Source organism: Castor canadensis, chromosome 13 (assembly GCF_047511655.1).
Source record: "Castor canadensis chromosome 13, mCasCan1.hap1v2, whole genome shotgun sequence".
NCBI lineage: Eukaryota > Metazoa > Chordata > Mammalia > Rodentia > Castoridae > Castor > Castor canadensis.
The window spans coordinates 71,851,186-71,872,788 of NC_133398.1; the positions used below are offsets into that span (position 1 = coordinate 71,851,186).

The following is a 21,603-nucleotide window of genomic DNA, read 5'->3' on the forward strand; positions in this document are numbered from 1 at the left end:
CCCTATGTTGACAACAATAACCTCATTAAAATCTACTAGTAGTTCTCCAGTTATCCATCTGTCATCTGGTCACTTGCATGGGCAGAAAATTATAAAATCAATTTAAACGGTTTGGGACTGAATGAGGTCATTTCCAAATGATCTTAATCTACTGCACTAATTACACCTAAAGTGCCTGCACACATTTCTCCCAATTAGAAATTTCTAATTAAGCACTGACATCTTTAAAAACACCCTGGTGATACACACTGGAAGGGGTGGAAAACCTTCTCCACTCTTCACCTGTAGGTGAAAGGTTTTTCTGCTTCCCAAATCCAAGGAATTAAAGGATGAGAAAGGACCTTAAAGCTTTCCCGGCTTAAACTCCCCATGTCTTTAAGAGATGATGAGCATGAGAACCACCTTTCTCTAGGAGCCCTCCTCACCATCCTTTCAGACACCCTAGCCAGAGCCAACCATCTTGTCCTTCATCTGCATCTGGCACACAATAGGACCTCAAAGATATTTTGAGAGCTGAGTTACTCAAGGTTGTCCAGTAAGCATCAAAACTGCCTTGACTTCTGGTCCAGGATTCTGCTGCAAACTTTAGGGAGCTCGAGTTAGAATCCCAGCTCTGCCACTTGCAAAATGAGTTCCTTCTGTTCTGTGTTAAGCCCACTCCAACTGGGCTGTCATTCCTACCAGTCCACCAAATCTGCTTTTGTTCACATCTCCAGTTCCATATTGCAAACTCCTGCAGTCATTGAACTTGACTGGCAGGCAGCATTTGATACAGCCAACCCTCTCTCCTGGCTTCCACACTTCTTTCTCTTCTGTTCTCTCTCTGTCCCTTCCATCCCTCCTTTCTTCCCTTACTTCCTCCCTTTCTCCCTTCCTTCCTTCCTCTCTCTCTCTCAGTGCTGGCAATTGAGCCTAGGGCCTTGCACTTACATGCTACCACTTGAGCCTCACCTCTGGCCCTTCCACACCACTCTCTTCTGGTTCTTCTCCCTGGCAGCTCAAGCTTGTCTCACAGGTTGGTTCCTCTTTTTCTGCCAGGCCTCACGTACTCCATTGGAGAACCTAGTCTAGGTCCTTGGACCTTTCTCTTTGCTGTCTACCCTATCCCCCAGGTGATCTCATGCAGGCTCACGGCTGACATATCATGTGCATAATGATAGTTCTCAAGTTTATATTTCCAGCTAAGATCCCTCCTGAACTCCTCTAAATGTAGCGTACCTCAGTAACACCTCACCCCAGACAGATGTCAAGTACCTCCATGATCATCTGTATGGACAGACTTATGCTTTCTCCTTCTAAACCTGTTATTTCCACCATCTTCCTCATCACCCTTTCCAGTTGCTCAGAGAAAACCTTGGCACTATATTGAAATCCTTTCCCTCACACTCTATATTAAATCTGCCAGCAGCTCTTGTCATTTCTACCTCGAGAATGGATCAAGAGCCAACTAAACTCTTATTCCTTCTACTGCAACCACCACCATCTCTTACCTGGACCATTTCAACAGGCTCCCATAATCCTGCTGAGGTGTAAGTTGGACCATGTGTCTCCTTCAATGATTCCTTATCTCACTGTTCCCTGGACCTCAACTTCTTTTTTTTTTAGAGGTACTGGAATTTGAACTCAGGGCTTCATGCTTGCTAGGCAGGTGCTCTACCAGTTGAGTCGCTCTGCCAGCCCTGTTTTGGGTTGGGCATTTTCAAGATAGGGGCTCATGAACTATTTGCCCAAAGCTGACTTCGGACGGCAATCCTCCTGCTCTCTGCCTCCTGAGTAGTTAGGATTACAGGCGTGAGCCACAGGCTCTTGGCTGGACCTCAACTTCTATGCCTTCCCCAGCTCAGCTACACAGGGCTCCTTGCTTTTGATGAAATGGCAGCACCTCCTGTGAACTGTTTCCCCCGTCTGGACTGATTTTCCCCAGATAAGGCACATGGCTTCTTTCTGTTGAGTCTCTGCTCAAACCTCAACTCTATGAGCAGCTCCCTGTCAATGTATCTAAATCAGCAGCCTCTATCTCTACCACTACTTTATTTTTCTTTTTTTTTTTTTTTGTCTTTATGAGATTCAAAATGTTCATCTCCTTTATTTTTATTCTTTCTTTCTTCTTTATTTTTCTTCATTGCATTTTTCACCTGGCATCACATGCTTGCTTCTTGTTTTCCTCTCTCCCTCCCCCATTACAGTTGCATCTGTGGTGTCTGGAAGCGTGGGTTATTGTAGTAAGAATACTTGACATGAGTCAAGTGTTTTTAACAAATTTTTAAGCAGCATAAATCAGTATTGTGACCTACACTGGTAAAATGTACAGATCTCTAGAAATTGCTAATCTGAGGTAACTGAAACTTCCTACCTGTTGAACAGCAACTCCCAGATTCCTCCTCACCTACCCTCTAGCATCCACCATTTTACTCTCTGCTTGTTTAAATTTCACCGCTTTAGGTTCCTCAGGTAAGCAGAATCATGCAGTGTTTTCTGTGGTTGGCTTTTTACACTTAGCATAATGTCCTCCAGCTTCACCCATGTTGCCTTCTTTTTAAAGACTGAATTATATTCCATTATGTGTGTATAGTTTTCTCCATCCATCAGTGGACATTTAGGTTGTCTGTAAAACTTGGTTATTATGAATAGTGTACAATGAACATGTGAGTGCAAATATTTCTTTGAGATCATAATTTCAGTTCTTTTGGATAAACACCTAGAAGTGAGATTGCTGGATATACAGTGGTTCTATTAAACTTTTTCAGGAACTTGTATACCATTTTCCATAGCAACTGTGGATTTTACATGTCCATCAAAAGTGTACAAAGGTTCTAATTTCTCCAATTCTCATCAAAACCTCTCATTTTTTAAAGTGGTCATTCTAATGGGTTTGAGGTGTTATCTCCTTCTGGGTTTTGGGTTGTATTTCCCTGGTGGTTGGTAATAATGAGCAACTTTTTACATAACCATTGGCCACTTGTCTCCCTTTAGAGAAATGTCTAAAAATGGTAGATTTTTCCCGTTTTTTGCTTGCCATTGAGTTATAGATCAATAAATACTTTTGAGTGAATGAATTAACAAGTTTATTTAGTAAGGACTAAATTAATGTATCAACGCACTTAACAGAGCGTGGGTATACTGTGAGTTACTCAATAAAATAGTTATCAGAACTACAAAGAAGGGGAGAGAAGTATGACAGCAAAAGTTTGACAGGTTTTAATAGAAAGATAAATACTCTACAGAAAAACAATCTATTTCCCCTTGAATTAATAAGTGTGCTAAATTTTATTTTCTTTTTAGTTTTGATTTAGATTGTGCTGCTTAGGACTAAAGTGAATACACACACACCCTTGGTCCTCAGGACCATCCAAATTGGACTTTTAAAAAAGTAATTTTGTTTTTATAAAAATTTCTTTGAAAATTATTTAAAACAACTATTTATAATAGAACCAACAAATATGTCCAAACATCACACAATTTTTAAAATTAAAGACTGTTTTAGCAAAATTGAGAATTATAGCAAGTTCCTACATATGTCACCTCCCTCAATCCTCCCCCTCTGTCTTCTCCACCAACATCTCCCACTAAAGTGTTTGTTAGAGTAAATGAACCACCCTGACACATCATTATCAAACAAAGTCCATAGTTACACCGGGGTTCACTCTTGGTGCATACTCTATTGATTTTGACAAATGTCTAAGATCATGTATGCATAATCATAACATCATACAAATAGATTTGCTGCCCTAAAATGTTACTGTATTCCCTTCTATTCAGTCCTTCTCCTCCCAACTCCTGGGAACCATGGATTTTTTTTTTTTGTCTCAATAGTTTTGCCTTTTCTAGAAGGCCAGTTGGGCTTAAAACTTTTGACTTACATTCAGTAGAAATAGCAGTTCAGATTCTGCACTTTGGTCCTTTCCCAAGCTCACAATTTGAGATACATCTTCTCTCTAGATGCTGGGCAGCACCAGTGAGCACAGCTCCCGGTGGCGCGCACACACACACACACACACACACACACACAGTACTGCATGCTGTGTTGCCAAGCGATGGTGTTCCGTAGGTTATATGCATTAACTTTGCCTTACTGACATGCTCAACTTCTGATGAGTTTACTGAGACCTAACCCCATTGTAAGTTGAGAAGCATATGGATTGGACTGACACAGTATGTAACACCTTCTGATTGGCTTCCTTCACTTGGCAATGTACACTTGAGGTTCTTCTGTGTCTTTCTGTGCCTTGACAGCTCATTTCTCATTTTAGTGCAGAATGATACTTCATTGCATCTATGTACCACAGTTTATTTAAAAATCCACTTACCTCCTGAAGGACATCTTGGCTGCTTCCAAGCTTTGACAACTATGAATAATGCTGCTATAAACATTCCTGTGCAGGTTCTGTATGGATACATTTTCAACTCATTTGGGTAAATCCCAAGGAGCTAAATTGCTGGATCCCATGTAGGTAGGGTAAAAGTATTTTTAGTTTTGTTAAGAAACTGCCAAACCATCTTCCAAGAAAAATTACATAATTTTAGTTATGTTTAGCACCTCCTTTTATTCTTACAATTGTCCAGATTTGGGTAACAAATTAAATGGTCACTGTATTTATATAGACAATTTCTCTTGAATTATAGAAATTCAGTATTTCACCTATTTCTGTAGTTGTATTTCTTTGAACCGAATCAAAATCAAGCACAAGGTGCCAATTCATCTTCTGAGGACTACTGGGGAGTACAGAGAGGTCGAGGGAGCTGGTTGGTTCTCATTTCCCTTTCAGGAGAAATCAGCCCAAGGTTAGGAGGCTTCTGAGGCCCCAGCAAGCCAGCTGCAGAGCTGAGTGCAAACTCCATGGAGTGTGTCACCCTCTCAAGATCCAAATCTTTCTTTATTGTCTAAATAGTTAGGCTTCCTTGATTTCTAAGGATGGCACTCCATGGATTTGAAGCTGACCATGGCATCTGGGGAGGGCATCCTCTACCAATCAGAGGAGCCCCTGACAGTTCCAGAGAGCTGGCTACAAGGCAGCCAGCTGCTGGCTCTCTGTTCCCATTCCTCGCTCTGCTGGGATTTCCCCACCAGGTCCATCCTCCACAGCCTACACCTCTTGGCTTTTAATTGCTGTGTAGGTATCCCCTAGTGGGCAGAGCAAAGAAGTCTGGAAACCATTAGAAGATGGAGAATTACAGGGTTGTGGAAGTACATTACTTCCCATTGTACTTAAAGCAGCCCCCTTGGTGTGTACTCACATACCAAGTACACAGGCTCCAGGCCAGGAAGATCATTTCCTGTGTTCTAGGGACTTGTCTGTGCATTTCACTATCATTTAATCCTTAAAACAGCTCAATAAGATAGTTGTTACTTATCTTAAAGTGGACAAAACCAAGGAACAGATGGATCATGTAACTCTCCCAGGGTCACAAGGCAGGTTAAGTGGTAGGTCTGGGATTTGAACTTGCATAGTCTTGATTAGTTCCAGAATCCAGTCTTAATAATCAAGTTTTGTGTCTATCGTGCCAACAGTGTCTGAATCTTCACTAGTTAGTCTAATGGGCTAACTGGATCCTCTGCCATCGAAGCTTCCATGCAAGGGAGCATTCCACAAACAGTAGTAAAAGCACATTAACTTAGATCCAAATAACTTGACATAAATTGCAGGCTTCTCAAACTCAATTTCCTTCTGGATAAAACAGGCACACAGTATTCAGACTTGTTGTACGAATAAAAAAAAAAAGGTTTTTATAATGTGCCAAGACCTTGTATCAAGAAACTGCATGGTAATAGCTTCTAGTGCTCTAATTTTATTATTCTTATTTTTAAGCTGAGATAGAACTTCCCTTTTGCAATATCTATGAAGAGAGTTTGTAAAATAGTGCAAACAGTACTTTCACTGCTTACGGTAACTTTAAGGGATATTTTAAAAACACTTTGAAAGCATTTGCTATCATTTCAACAATCACCATGCAAATTACAAGTCATGCTTAAATATTCCTTATGGCACATTGCAAAGGACCTTTGCCTATCAACCTTTTCTTGGCTGAGTTCCTGCTACTGAATGTAGCTGAAAGTAAAGCAGAGGCAGCTAATTTAAATATTCTCTAATATTCAAAACAGGCATTCTACCAATTTATTATATATATGTGTATATCTATCTATATCTATGTCTATATATATATATATATATATATATATATATATATATATATGCTCGTAACATGCTTCCATGTAATTAGGCATCGTTAGGCAAGTTCATGATAATACAAGAAAAGATGGGACTAACAAAGTCATGTGCAGAGCTTGCTGTAGGAACAACCCCCACAACACTCATGGCTCCTGGGTCCCTCAGTCCATTCTTAGCCCACCCGAGGGGTCCTTGATTATTTTATATAATAGGAACTTCCACATAGCTCCACTATCAGTCCCAGTGATAGAAAAAGATATTCAGTAACTATAAGATCTAATTGACTGAGTAACATGCTGAAAGGAATTTAAATTGGATTAATTTTAAGAGCACCTACATATATCCGGAAAATACTTGCCCACATATGCTCAGTATATTCTATTTATGTGATCAATAGCAATGTTTGATACCTGGGTAGATGCTGTCAAGGCAGCACCTCTAGGTAAATCCAAGTTTCCATCTTCCCACCTGCCACTCCGCACCCAGGCCTTGCCCACAGGCTACACATCCATATATGATTCTTCCGTCAGACTAGAAGATACCTTTGGGGGTGTCTTATCACAATCCTGCCTTCTCTAAATTGCTTTCCCCCTATACACAGGATTCTAAGTCTTTGCCTTTCTCAGCCCGGCTTATTTCACCCAACCTTAGCCAACTGACCAGCAGTGGGTCCCTGACCCATGAGAGGTCAGAGTTTTTGTCTGTAGGAATTTAGAAATGTAACTAAGAGATTCCATTCTCATTTGGGCTGGTTTTGTGAAGGGAGGAAAAAACCCATCAGGATCTGGAACATAATCGGATTAGGTAAAATGGGCTTGGCAGAGGTGCTAAATGGCACAAAGAAACAGTCAGAAAAGGTAGAGGAAAGAGACTAGGGCAAGCCAACAACAAAAAGCCCAAACCCAAACTGCCTTGGTTCTTGCTAGCTTTCCAGTCCCTCCCATGACCAGGCTGCCCTCACGACCCATAAGACACATATTATTAAATGTGTCTTCTCCCCACTTCCTTCCCTTCTGAAGGTATCTTGAACTGGCTTCTGTTACTTGCAACCAATGGTTCCAACCAATCTAAACCCTTGTTGGGTGGGGAGACATCTGCTAACAGAAGACACATTCAGATACGCAGAAAGCACCGCACCCTTTGCGTCTTATTATTTACCACGTCAATTCTGTCTTTCCTTTTAGATTCTGAACATACTGATGGCAGAGGCCAAGACTCTGCTCTAATCTGTAACCTGCCAGACCAACTTTCATACCATGTCAACGTAGGAAGTTGTTGGCTAGACTTGCATTCATGATCCTACATCCTTCTGGATCTTACCATTTTTCACCCTGAAATGATTTTAGATGATAAAAGAAAGAGGATTAAAAAATAGTATGTTGGAGTCAATTAGCTTACCAATGAATGACCTTCAATATATGTGCTTTGAAATGTCATTGAACATACAGTTGGAAGTCATCCTTCAAATAAAAGAGGACATTGGAAGAAAAATCTTTGTTTTGGCTAGTGGGAACACTCTTTTTTCTATCCTAGTTTGTAAGCGTTCTAAAGTATTATTGAAATTATTATACAAGATATATTTACTTTTAAAAGTTCACAATTTATAGCCAGGTGGGTGGTGCCACCTCCAGCTACTGCAGACACAGAGGTCAGGAGGATCATGAGTTTGAGAGAGAGTTAGCCGTGAGACCCTATCTCAAAAACAAATAAAAACCAAAGGGCTGAGGGTGTAGCCCAAGTGATAGACTCTTGCTTAGCATGTGTGTGGCCCTGGGTTCAATCCTCAGAACTGCAAAAAGAAAAAAGTTCACAATTTAAACTGAGAATTCTTCAGTCCTTCAGATGAAAGAAGCAATTTAAAAAATGAACATTTTATTTGCATTTGGGAGTGTTGTTTGTACTTTTTGGCCTGGATTCTATTTCATCATCATAAAACTCAGCATTTTGCCCTTCTAGTAAACCCTTGGGACTAAGAAAACTTGAAATCTTTCCCACCAGATCGTCCACCACAGCAGTAGAGAGTGTTGCCCTAATTCAGAAGTCACCCCACCTGGTGCTGTGAAATAACTGGTGGCCTCCTGGTGTGGGTCCTGGTTATTCTCAGGGAGGTCCCCTTGCATCTGGCTGCCTCCCATTCACTCACAGCTTCATTGAGGAGGTTGCCCATTCCTGGGGGGGAGGGAACCTTGAGAAAAGAAAGCTTACAGTTTTTCCATGCTAAAAAGACATTTTCTACTTTGTGTACATCATAAACCACTGTTTCTTTTAAAAGAAACACTAAGGAAGAAACCTTTCACACTAAGGAAGAAACCTTAAAGACAGGACCAGAAGAGGGCAAATGGCTTGGATCCGAAAGATGTCCATAAGGACATGGGGTCTTTAAGAAGTCTGTGGAAGCTCTTGGTGACTCAGTTTTCTGAACTGTCAATAAAGGCCATGCCAATGTCTGACTCCCCTGCTTCATAGAAGATAAAGTGGGATGATGTTTGTGAAAAAGTCATGACAATTTAGAAATGCTAAGCAAACACTTATAACTACTTCTGTCTTGCAGTTGTTTGCTAGAGTTAAATTTATTCTGAAGAAAAGGCTAGTTGTCGTGGCTTATTCCTATTGCCAGGACACATTTCTGACTCTTGCACTTCTGGACAGTGAGAACCAATGGTCAGAGCACAGAGACTGGTGTGGAATTAAATCCAGCTGCTTAAGAACAAAGGCTCTTTCCCATGTATTTTCTCTCATGTAAAAGAAATCCAGGGCTGGCATTGGGGCTTTGTAATACTGTTGACTCTTCCAGTTTTTCAGTCTGCTGTCTTCAGGGTTTGACTCTCATGTTGTAGATTTTTGGGGCCGTGGGTTGGTAAAAGAAATTTACCAAGACAAGCAAGTACGAGAAGCAAGAAGTTTATTAGGACACAGAGGAGCCAAGGGAGTGTTGCTGCTGTGCTGAGATGAGAGTTGGGCAGGTTCATTTATGTAAAGCAGAGCAAAAGTGCACCTTCAACAGGAGGATGGGCAGATTCAAGAAGGAGCACTGTGCCGGGGGTCTTAAGATCTCAAGCTTTTATGGGGTCTGTAGGGATGGGGGTTGGTCGGTCCTGGAAAACTGGGTTATGCGTCATTAACTCTGAGACTGGGTTATGTGTCATTAACTCCTCCTACATGTCGGGGGTGGGGGGGTAGTTTTGGTCTGGGATGGTCAGACTGGGGCTGTTATTTTCTGTGGGCTCCAGGGGCCACAAGTCAGTAAGACCCTGTTGTGTGTCACAAGTCATTTTGTTAAAGTCAACAGTACAGGACATGATTTTCCTTATGAACATCTAAGCCATGGTTCTCATCCATCAGGCTTCCTAACTCCCTGCTTAGCTGTCATCGCTCATATTTCAAGATGGCTGCTGGAGTGCCTACTGAACGCCTGTATTCCAGGCAAGCAGACAGGACAGGGCATAGGCAGGAAGAGTGTGTAACAGCTGAGTCAGCGCCTTTCTGAGGGCAATCCAGTGATTTCCATTTGCCCCCACAGCCAGAAATTTGTCACACTGACCCCCACAAGCTGCAAGAAAGCTTAGAGTTTTGCTGTTGATTTTTGACTAGATGGCTTGCTGTATAAAGCCCGGTTTCTCTTAGTAATTAAAAAGGGAAGAATGGATATTGAATAGGTCTCTTATATTAGAATAGAAAATTCTACCCACTAGAATGTGAATCAATATTCAATTTCCAAGATAGTTTAAACCTAGACATATTGGCATATAATTGGCATATATATATGCCCCCCAAAGATGTCCAGGCTCTAATCCCTGGAGTATGTGCAGATGTTTTCTGACATCACAAAGGGATTTCGTAGACATGATTAGGTGATGGATCTTAAGAGGAGAACATTCTGGATTATCTACTTGACTCAACCTAATCACAATTCACCTTAAAAGTGGAGAATCTTTTCCAGCTGTGTCAGCGATGAGCCCAAAGACAGAGGAGAGACTTGAAGCACAAGAAGGGCTTGACCTCCATTGCTGACTTTGAAGATGGTGGAAGGGAGACATCAAGCCAAGCAACGTTAAGTAGCTGGGAACAGTCCTTAGTTGACAGCCAGTACATCAGTCCTCCAAACTCAAGGAACCCAAATCTGCCAATTACCTGAATGAACAAAGAAACCGATCCTCCCTCAGAGTCTCCAGAAATGAACAGAGCCCTCTGTCTCAGTTCAATGGAGCCTGGGTCAGTCTCTGTTCAACAGAACTGCAGTACGTTTTTGTTTTCAGCCACTAAATTTGTGGTCATTTGTTATAGCAAGGGAAAGGTAACACAGGACGAGACAAAAGGGGTAAACGTGGGAAAGTAAGTGGATGACATAGGAGAGGGTAAGAAGAAAGGAAAAGGAACGGGGAAGACATGAAACCCTGGGGAGAAAGGCCATAGCCTATGCTGCCGGAGGCTGTCTTGTCCCGTGATATTTGGCCATAGGTGCCCTGGGCCGGCCATGAGGAGAGGGCTCAGTCAGAACAGCTTGCTGATTGCCTGGCTCCAATCCTCCCCATATAGCCCTTTGGCTCTCTGAAGCAGACAAGGTCATCTGACTTCAGGTCTTATCTGGAGAAAGAGCTGACATCTCTTTCTTATCAGAAGCAGCGGAAGCCCTGAAATGCCCAGAGCAGTGGGCACCAAAGGAAGAGAAAAGAAGCAGACAGAGTTGGTGTTCACAGTGGGCCAGGTGAAAAAGCCTGCGGGGAATCACAGGACAAGCGCATGTGCCCCTGGGGCTGGGCAGGTAGAAAACAAAACAGTGCACAGCAATTCCAAAGCAGGCAAGCCCAGCTGCAGCCAGCTCTCCCGTGCAGGCTTATCCTGAAGCAAAGGACAGGGTCCAGGATGCCCGGTGGTGGGAGGAAGTCCTGTGCGGTGTGTGTCATTCTCCAAACACTCACACAGTGCCAGGGACCCTGTAGGTGCTCAGAACAGTATTTGGGTAAGAATGAAATTCGTGCTGTGTATTTGTGTGTCTGTGTGTGGGGGGGAGGTGGTGGCAGCCAGCTGCGTGTGTGTTCTTGCACTCCAACCCCCTTCCTCCAAGGTTGTCCCCAAACCCACAAATATTTGCAGCGGAAGCCCTAAAATGCCCAGAACAGGGGCACCAAAGGAAGAGCAAAGAAGCAGACGGCGTTGGTGGCACTTACTTCCTGCCACCTTGATCTAATGAGTCATCACTTCTCACCCTGTTAAGAGTCACGCAATGGTCTATAAATTTTCATTCCCCATTTCTGCCCCTTGTGGGAGGTTTTGCCCTCGCTGGCCTGTAAGTGACCTCTTGTGGTGAAAATGGGTAATTGCAGGGTGATGAAACAATTTGGAACAATTGAATTCACATCAATCCAATCAAATGGAGTGTCTAAGGAAGGAAAGTGAGGGTAGAAGACTTCTCAAATAAGTTTATAATTTAAAAAAGAACTCTTTGAAGTGTATAGCAACATGGGAGGGAGGTTACATTAAGACGGAGAGGATAAAAATTTCTAACTTCTATTTTAAACCTCTTGGGATTGCTGCAAAAATTGGAAATGAGTTTTCCCATCATGCACTGCAGGCTTCAGGTTCCAGAGATGTACAGATTCTGGAGCCCGACCTGCAGAAGATGCCTGCACTTAGGCAGCTCATTGAAAGTCTCTGACTCAGTCTCTACATCTGAAATGGGAACAGTCTCTGTAGCCATCCAACTTATCGTCAGGAGCTCAATGCTGATAAGGTAAGTACGATGCTATCTAGATTGGACCTCAAAAGCCGTGGTTTGTGATACAGTTTCATCACTAGTGGGACATGACTGTGTACACTTGCGATCTCAGAACTTGGAAGGCAGGAAGGTCATGAGTTTGAGGTCAGCCTAGGCTACACAGCAAGACCCTGTCTCAAAAATAAAAACAACCAACCAAAAGCAGCAATTTTAATCAGAAAGTGCTACAGGAACACTAATTTCTCAGAGATTTTGGAATAAAAGTAATAACCTCTATGGTAAATGATGCCATTTCTGTCCACCAACTATCTTTCCAGAATGTAAGTATAGGTCTAATTGATTTCTTCTTCCTCCCTTCCTTTTTATTGCTTTCTGAAATTTTCTTCCTCTTTTTTCTCAGTTCAATTTGGATCATCTTTTATTTTGACCTCTTCTACATTCAGTTTGTTCCAGAACTATTTTGCAGTGTCTTTCAGTTAACTTGAGCATGTGGGTTCTCACTGGGAATGATGCACCCGAGTTCACGTGTATGACAGAGGATCAGATCATGTGACCTTTAAGTCCGTCATTCAGCCACTCATTTTGCAAGTGTTTTTTGATTTGCATGACACGTCTCTGATGTACATGACATGGTGATAAGCACTAGAGATAGGGAATGAACACTGAGAAGGGAACAAACAAGGGTGAGGATATAGAAGATTGGGAGAAAGCATTCCAGGCAAAGGTCCCGAGGTAGGAGCAACAACCATACATGTCATGGACAAGTGGGTACACTGAATTGATATGTCTGTACATATATGTGTAATATATGTTATATATAAATACACAAATAAATGCGAAATACCTGTATGATGTCTTAAAACATCTTGCAGAAATAATGTTTAAAACTTAGTTATGGGGAAATTAGTATGGACATATTAAGACAGTGTCCAGTACACAGATATTTTTGTGATGAGAAAAATGTTACAAAAGTCATTCAGTGGACACCCGTGAATCTCTCGCTAGCTATTGGACCTAGGTGACAAATTTCAGATGATGAGGCCACTGGTGCCCCTTAAGGCTGCCACATATCATCACTCACAGGAGTATGCAGAGGCACAACTTAACGTTTGTATTTAAAAATGAAATAACAATATCATCTCTTTACCTTTTTATTTTAGCTTATAGAGATTCCGAATCGCTGTCCCCCCCCCAGCCCCCGTCTTCTGCAAGCTATTAATTTTGTTATAAAAAGAAGTCTGGGTGAACTTCTCTGTTGCTGAAACAAAAATCCTAATTACTTGGCGGTATGAAACTTTGAGGGCAGGGGACACAAGGCTGTGGAAAGGTTCCGTGAAATCTTCATTAGTGCATAGCCTGTGCACCACTGTCACCATAAATCTGAAACACTTCATTGTAAAAAAATAATTTCTGCCGTACAGATGGATGAAGAGTTCTCCTTCTCTTTTTCCCTGTCCTCAGGAACCTGCTTGTGCCTGCTCTGCATGAGCCCTGGAGTGTGTGGTTAAAGTGGTGAGGGGCGGGGGGCACACGGCAGGGGGAAAGTGACTGTGTCCAGAAAGCAAGATGGAATTGTTCTGAGGGTTTAAAGAAAGGTCACACCCTTAGCCATAAAGGAAATGCAAATCAAAATGACATTGACATTCCATCTCAGGCTGGCAGGTTGCGGTGGTTCACACCTGCAGTCCAGCTACTGGGGGGAAGTTTGGGAGGACTGTAGTTTAGAGCCAGCCCAGGCAAAAAATTAGGGAGACCCCTATGTCAATCAATAAGCTGAATGTGGTGGGTCACACCTATAACCCCAGCTATGAAGGAGGCCATAGGGTGGAGGATTGCAGTCTGAGGACCCTACCTGAAAAGTAATTAAAAGTAAAAATAAATAAATAAATAAAATTTTAAAACTCTGAGTTTAAACTCCAATACAAACAAAAAAACCAAAACAAACCATAAAAAGAAGAAGAATGAAAAGATAAATCAAAAGGGGGAGACGATTTCCAGCAGAATGGCTATCACTAAGAAAAGAAACTACAAATGCTGGTGAGAACAGGGTGCCTGGGGGAGAAAGGAACCTTATCACTGCTGGTGGGAATGTAAATTAGTGCAACCACTATGGAAATCAGTATGGAGATCCCTCAAAAAACAAACAAACAAACAAAAACTGCCATATGATCAGCTGTCCCATTCCCGGGCATAGACCTGGAGGAGTCACAGGTGGCACACTCTAGAGACACCTGCACACCCATGTTTACTACAGCACTATTCACAGAGCCAAGTATGGAATCAGCCTAGGTGGATAAAGAGGACATGGTATATTTACTCAGTGGAGTATTATTAAGCCATAAAGAAGAATGAAATTATGTCATTGCAGGAAAATGGATGGAACTGGAGATCATCATGTCAGGTGAAATATGCCAGATTAAGAAAGACAAACATCACATGTTCTCTCTCTCATGTGGAATCTAGATCTTAAAAACATGAATGACAGGAGTGTAAGGAATCAGTGGAAGGAGGCAGGATGAAAGGAGAGAGTAAAAGGGGGGGGTTAATATGATCGAAGTGCTTCATATACTTGTATGAAAATAGAATAATGAAATCAATTTTTTTTTTGCGGTATTGGTGCTTGAACTCAGGGCCTTCACCTTTAGCCACTCCATCAGCCCTTTTTAGTGTTGGTCTTTTGAGATAGAGTCTCTCGAACTGTTTGCTTGGGGCTGGCTTTGAACTGTGATCTTCCTGACCTCTGCTCCCTAAGTAGCTAGGATTACAGGTCTGAGCCACCAGCACCCAGCCTTAAAATTGTTTAAAAGGGGGAATGGGAGATGAGAAAGAGTAATAGAGGGAGTGAATTTGCTCAAAGTACATTATATGCATGTATTAAAATACCACAATGAAGTCCCCTGTACAATTAATATATGCTAATTTATATAATAATAAAAAAGAAACATCACAGAGTTTAACGTGGACAGAGAGTTTGGGGGGCGGGTATGTGCATGCAAAAGAATGGGGACTGTGGCTGGAAAGACTGAGAAGAAGCTGAAGAAAAGCTTTGATCCTGATGCCCCATAAGCAGGGCGATTGTTACATCGAGGCCTGCCTGGCCATTTTGCTGCCTTGCCTGGTTCTTCCATCTTTTCTCTTTACTCTTAGCCAGTGCACACCACAGAGCAAAGGAGAGCCATCAGCCAATGGTTCATTCCTATGCATACAATGAAGATGTCTGCATGCAATCAATGTACTCTGAGTTCAAACACACACTTACATTCCCCTCTAAGCTATTTGTCCTCCCCTTCTCCCATGAGGAGTTTAACAAACCCAAGCTGGGAAGATGAGTTTACAAAACAGCTTGTTCTTTTCTCTGAACTGAACTATCAATGCATTCAAAGAGGCATTGAAAATCAATGTCACTTCTAAATTCAAAACAGATATGCCTTCTAGTATTCCAGGACTGGAACTCACTGTTATAGTGACTACTGTTTATGTTGCTTAGTGTGTTTCACAGCAAAAACTTACAAGGCTGGGATCCAGTGTATTCATGTGCATGAGCTAACCTGATAGGTTTCATTAGCTTCAAGATCAGACTTCAGTGGTAGGTTCATCTTTACAGAAAAATAGCTCATAAAAACGTGAAGAGGCTGGAGGTGGCTCGTGGTAGAGCATCTCCGAGTAAGCACAAGGTCCTGAGTTCAAACCCCAACACTGTCACAAAAAATACAAAGAAATATTGATATTTTAAGAGTTGATCTCTTTCTACTTTCACCTACTCACTTTACAAAATGATTCTTTTTGAACACTATTTTATTATTATATTATGAGTTTTGAACTCAGGGATTTGCACTTGTCAGGCATGTACTCTATCACTAGAACCACACCCCCAGTCCTTTTTTGCTTTAGTTATTTCTTGAATAGGGTCTTGCATTTATGCCCAGGTTGGTCTGGACCAGGTCTTCCTACTTATGCTTCCCACAAAAGTGGGATGACAGGCACATACCACTGCACCCAGATTTATTGATGGAGTTGGGGGTCTCATGAACTTTTTTGCCTGGACTGACCTTGAGTCATGATCTTCCTGGTCTCTGCCAGGAAATGAAGCAACTAGGATTGTAAGCATGAGCCACCATGCCTGCTTTGAACACCATTTGAAGTGGAGATGTAACTTACTGTATGTGCAGATTGATGAATGTGTGTGTGGGGGGGTACACGTGCATATCCTTGCATCTCTAGGACACAGGACATTTTCATCATCCTAGAAAACTATTTTTTACCCCTTCCCAGTCAATACCTGTGGATTACCTGCCAGTTCCAAGCCTATCATTATAGATTAGACTTACTTTTCTTGAATTTCATAAAAACAAAATCTTAGAGTATTATTTTGTGCCTGTGTTCATTGGCTCAACATACTGTTTTTAAAATTCACTCACGTTGTTGCCTCTACTATCAGAAACTCAGAATTTTTTATACTTGACTAATACACTGTGCATGAATAGCCTCAGCTTGTTCATCCATTGTCTTTTTGAGAGGTAAGGGGGTTGATTCCAGTGTGGATACTCTTTCTGCAGATCTTCATAGACTTTTAAGATTAGGCTAGATGGGCATAAGAAGTAAACTGAGAATTCTAAGTTATCAGCACATATATTTTTACAGATTGCTCAGGATGCTTTATTGCAAGTTCCTAGCAGAAATAGCATATATCTTTCTCACACTCTATAAAGTGTCTGAATCAGAATTATTAAGCATCCAATTAAATTTATTTGGTTCAGCATGATGCTAATGAGTATGCAAGTGTGGACTGAATCCTTTATGGGCGTGTAGGTTTTTCTGGTGAAAAAATCTGCATTTCTGGATCTTGGAAAACAACAGGACCCCATGAGCTATCTCCCCAGGGTGTGCTATTGAGCAGAAAGTCATGAAAACATTGTGTGTCACCTGCAAAAATGCCTCATCTGGGCTAGAAATTTAACCCAGAGTACATCGTGCTCAATTTGGGTGAACTGTAAAGCCACTCAAAAAAAGCAACTTATTCAAATACCTACTGTGAGCATTGCTCATTAAAACGTTATGGAAATCATTAATGGTAATTAGCATATGTTGATTTATATATATCATGTACTTTTTTTTAACTCTCATAGCTCATTTGGGCTACCAACCTCATAATTACCATACATTGATTCTCATCTACCTCACATGTTATTTTTAATCCTACAATTCTGCCAAGTGAGCACTGTTATTCCCACATTTCAGGTGAAAAAATGACTGAGGTTATGCCCTCAGTCTCTAGCAGAGCCAAAATTGGACCCTAGGTCCAAAGCTCACTGGCTCTCCTTACTCTAAGACATCTTGGTGCTATTAGTAGATACAGCTGCAACAGGCTTACTTGTAATGAGGACTCCAAATATCTATCCATTCCACACGATCAGCACTCAGACTCCAGAAGTTTCTATCAACACCTGTACTTTCAGCTACAGTGATATGTCCCAAGCACTTACAAGAACAGCCTCCATCAGTGCTCTGGCCACACCAGTCAACACACCAGTCATTTTTTTCTGCCTTAAAAATAAAATTATTTTGATGGTGAGATTTTGCTGCTGCCTCTCAAACAAGACACACACTTTAAAAATAGCAAAGAATGGCACATATTTTTAGTTTTTAAAAACACACATAGTGATGTCCTCAGATTCCAAAGATAAGTCTTTTGGTGAGAGCTTTTTCTATTCATCATGATTCTATAGTAAGGACACCTGCAGGAAGACTAGCTTGTTGCTTCTGAATTCATCACAGACGTGATGACATAGAGAGGAATTGAAGCAACCTGAACGGCACTAATGATCGATGTCTCACACGTGTCCCCAGAAGACAAAATTTCCATAATCTACATATTCAGAACCAAGTGAGGCACTGCAGGCAAGAGCCTCCCAGTATAAGAAAGTCATTTTGTATGGATACCATACAGGTTTCTTCTTCCAAACAGGAGCAGGCGATTTAACCATGAAAATAATGGGTGTTTGTTTGTTTGTTTGGAAATACTGGGGTTTGAACACAGGGCTTTGTGCTTGTTAGGCAGGTGGTCTACTGCTTGAGCAACATCCCCAGTCAATAAGTTTTAATAGTATTTGCACAATCGGAGGAACAAAGCCATACCACTGGGCTATTTTGCTCAAATTTTAAACATGTTTAGACTGTATGGAGTGGGGATAAAAGGAACAGATATCCACCCTGGTGCTGCTGGGCACAGCACTGTCATCCTCCTTATGACCTTCTTTACCATGTGAGTAGTGGGGACGGGGGCTACCTAGAGGGTCATTTATCCTCTGCATAAGCATGCTTTCTGTGTCTTAACATCTCCCAAATATAATTTAATGCCACTAAGAATCATACCCTATAATTGTGCAGGAATTGCTCAGGCATTGGCAGCACTCAAAATGGCTCCTCTCAAGATAAAGAAGGCCATGGAGGGACATCACTGTCCTGTATGCTGACATGCCTGGAGTAGAAATGGTACCACAGCTGAGCAAACCCCAGTAACACATATCAAAATTTATCAGTTTAGCGAAATGTATCAAAAGCTTTAATGCCTCTTTACAATTAGAATTTCTAGAAATAACTTTTAAAGTAGAATTTAAAAGATGAGAAAGGCTACTTCATGGTTGTTGGTATTTTTCCCTCTTTGGCAGTAGCAGGGTTTGAGTTCTGGGCCTACACGCTTGTTAGGCAGGTGCCGCAGCCATAGCCCTTTTTGCTTTCTCAGAAAGGGTCTCATGTTTTCAGATGACTCAGACAGTGCTTCTCCTTCCTTTGCCTCCCATGTAGATGGGATTACAGTTGTGTACCACTATGCTCTGCTTGTTCTTTGAGATAGGGTCTGGGTAACTTTTTTTTTCCCCTGGGCTGACCTTGAACCTGGATCCTCCTAGCTCTGTCTCCTAAGTAGCTGGGATTATGGCATGAGCCACCATGCCCAGCCATGGTTGTTTTAATTCACATTTTTATGATGACTAGTGAGTTGAACAGCATTTTAGATACATCCTGACCACCTGGTTTTCTGTTTAGAGAATTATCAGGTCCTCTGCTCACTTATCTATTGTGGTCTTGATGTTATCCATAAAAATTATAAAAGCTAGTTGTAAGAGGATACTATTCATTTAGCTGTAAAATTTTGTTCATGACTTGGGTGCCTGTTTTAATCCAGCTTAAAACTGAAAAATCCTAAATGAGGGAGCAGTTTAAATAAAAACAAAAGGGATAAAAAGTCACTTTCATATTTATAGCTCAACATAAATTGCTACTCAATTCTAAATCAGAAAAAGCATTAGCTAATTCTCCAACTAGGAATTCATCTGTAGCGAATGGAGTCTTTCACAGGAAACTTGAAGCCCAGCAATTAGGCACACATCATGAGATCGTGATATTTCTCACTATCGTGATGCCTCATCTCCCCACTCTATATGTGGTGCCAAATACCAAATCAATTCAGATCTATCAGGATGTGAAATGCAACTGGGTTTACTTTGGTTAGTGAGAGGAGCCATAGTGTCTGCATCTTTGTTCAGCTCACACATTCAAGACAGAAATCTCAGCGTAGGTATAGAAAGCCAGAGGGAGGCTGGACACAGATGCCAAGGCTGATCGCCCATCAGAGTTTACACAAATGCAGCCAAAGACAGCTTCTCCCGTGTGGAGAATTCTGATGCCCAGGGTGAGTTTGGGAGCAAGGATAGCTCTAGTTTATTACTCTGCAGTGGGACGCATAGCCTTTTTTTTTTTTTGAAAAGCATGAATTTGTGCCCTGTGTTTCTTCCTATGAGATTGGACAATGTGTGGCCTCAATAATTGCTTTAGCTCTTCAATTACACTGTAAAATTAACTGTGACAGGCTGTTTTATTCCTTTTGTGTCAACTCAAAACACATATGGGATACATAATTCAGTGATCAAAGACTTAATTTAGGAAGGATTCTAGGAGACAGGCTGGTACCCAATGTTCACCAGCACAGCGTAGAAGGAAATAAGCCAGCATTTGACTCAAATGTTCTCCAGGGCAGAGCTCCATGGTAATAAATGGAATGACTTCAAGCTGGGAGCAGGTTACCTGTGGGAGACTGCCAGATCACTTTAGGGATCACTGCCTTTCAGCAGCCTAAAAATGGAGCTGCCTAGAGAATTTCTAAGTCACAAAAAAGATGCAGAAGAGACACAAAAAGTCTAACACAGCAAGAGGCTAGTGTGAGTCATTGAGAAGAGGCTGAGAATGCTATAGGTTTACAAATTAGGATGCACACCAAATCTAGAATACCGTAGCTGTGATGAACAATATTCAGACACCATGAGAAAAGGGGGCGAGACAAATAAATGTCTTAAGTCAAATTCCAATAATCACCATTATAGATTCGGTGCTCATTCGACTCAACAAGAAAATCTCTGTCCAAGTATTTCTTAGGGTCGCATACTCCTTTGGCCATGAGAAAGTAGAGGCACTTATTCAATGTATTGAGTACATAAAGAAAACCTTAACTGCATCCAGGAAGAGAACTGTTCAGTCCATTCTTCAACATCTTCAGAGAAAGACTACAGCCTCTTCTAGAGGTGAACTTCTGAGGACCAGGGACAAAGAGGGACCAAAGGTCATCATAGAATCCAGAAACTTAATTGTAGTCAGAACTTCCTCCTCCTCTTCTCGCATCCCCACTGTCCTGTCTCCCTCCCAAACAGGAAGCATTTGTAACTCTGAAGATGAGTGACTGGGGCTCATGTCTTTTGATAATACCTCTCCCTTATTTGAACACAACAATTTATGAGGTGATCCAGGGCCAGCAACAGGATGGAATGGTGGCACATGCTTGCCTCGGATGATTTCAGGACAGTGCTTTCACTCTCAAGATTCAAGCCAGAGTCCCAGGCTGTAGAGTGCTTTTATTTTGCTTCTGCCTTAAGATGCCTGGCTTACTCTTTCCTTTATATATAATATATTATATATATATATGCACATATACGCACACACACACACATACACACACATATATATGTATCTATATGTTTTTTGTTTTTCTTGAGCTAGGGTTTCACTATGCAGCTCAGGCTGGGCTTGGACTCAGGTAGCCTAGCCTGGCCTGGAACTCACAACCTGCTGCCTCTCCTCAAGTGCACACCTGTAAAGGTGTGCACCACATTCAGCTGTCCTGATACTTTTCAGCCTAATACCAATACATGTTCAGTTTTTGTCAATGATGTGTGTTGTGTTTGAGATGTATCATTGCCTAACTGTTGGGTACAGCGAGAAGATCAAGTTCATATATAGTGTTGTTGAATTCTTCATACCTTTAGTCATTTTTTTGTCTGCCTAAAGTACTATTTTTTTCCTGAGGGATATATGCTTAAATTTCCCATTGGAATTACAGATTTTCTGATTTCTCCTTGCTAGTCTATTAAATTTCGTGTTGCATGCTTAGAGAGTTCGGGGTCAGTATTTTTACACCTTGATGAATTATTCCTAAAGCACCATTTTTGTGTTAAGGCCTATTTTGCATGATATCAATGTAGATGTATCAGTTCTCATTTTTTAAAGTATCTTCCTGGATTTATCTTCTTCTATCCCTTAATTTGGTGTCACTTTGTTTTGGGAGTCTCTTATAAACAGCAGGATAGAATACCTGTCTTCTAACAGGTGCTAAATATTATATTTAAATTACATTTATATTACAATTTCTAATTTAACCAGACCTTTTTCTTC

General features: G+C 41.4%; 1 protein-coding gene across 6 annotated transcripts in view; it reads right to left on the reverse strand.

Annotated features, from left to right (window-relative positions):
* The window catches only part of Apba1 (amyloid beta precursor protein binding family A member 1), a 205,104-nt gene that overhangs the window by 90,771 nt on the left and 92,730 nt on the right, over positions 1-21,603 (reverse strand). The window lies entirely within an intron of this gene.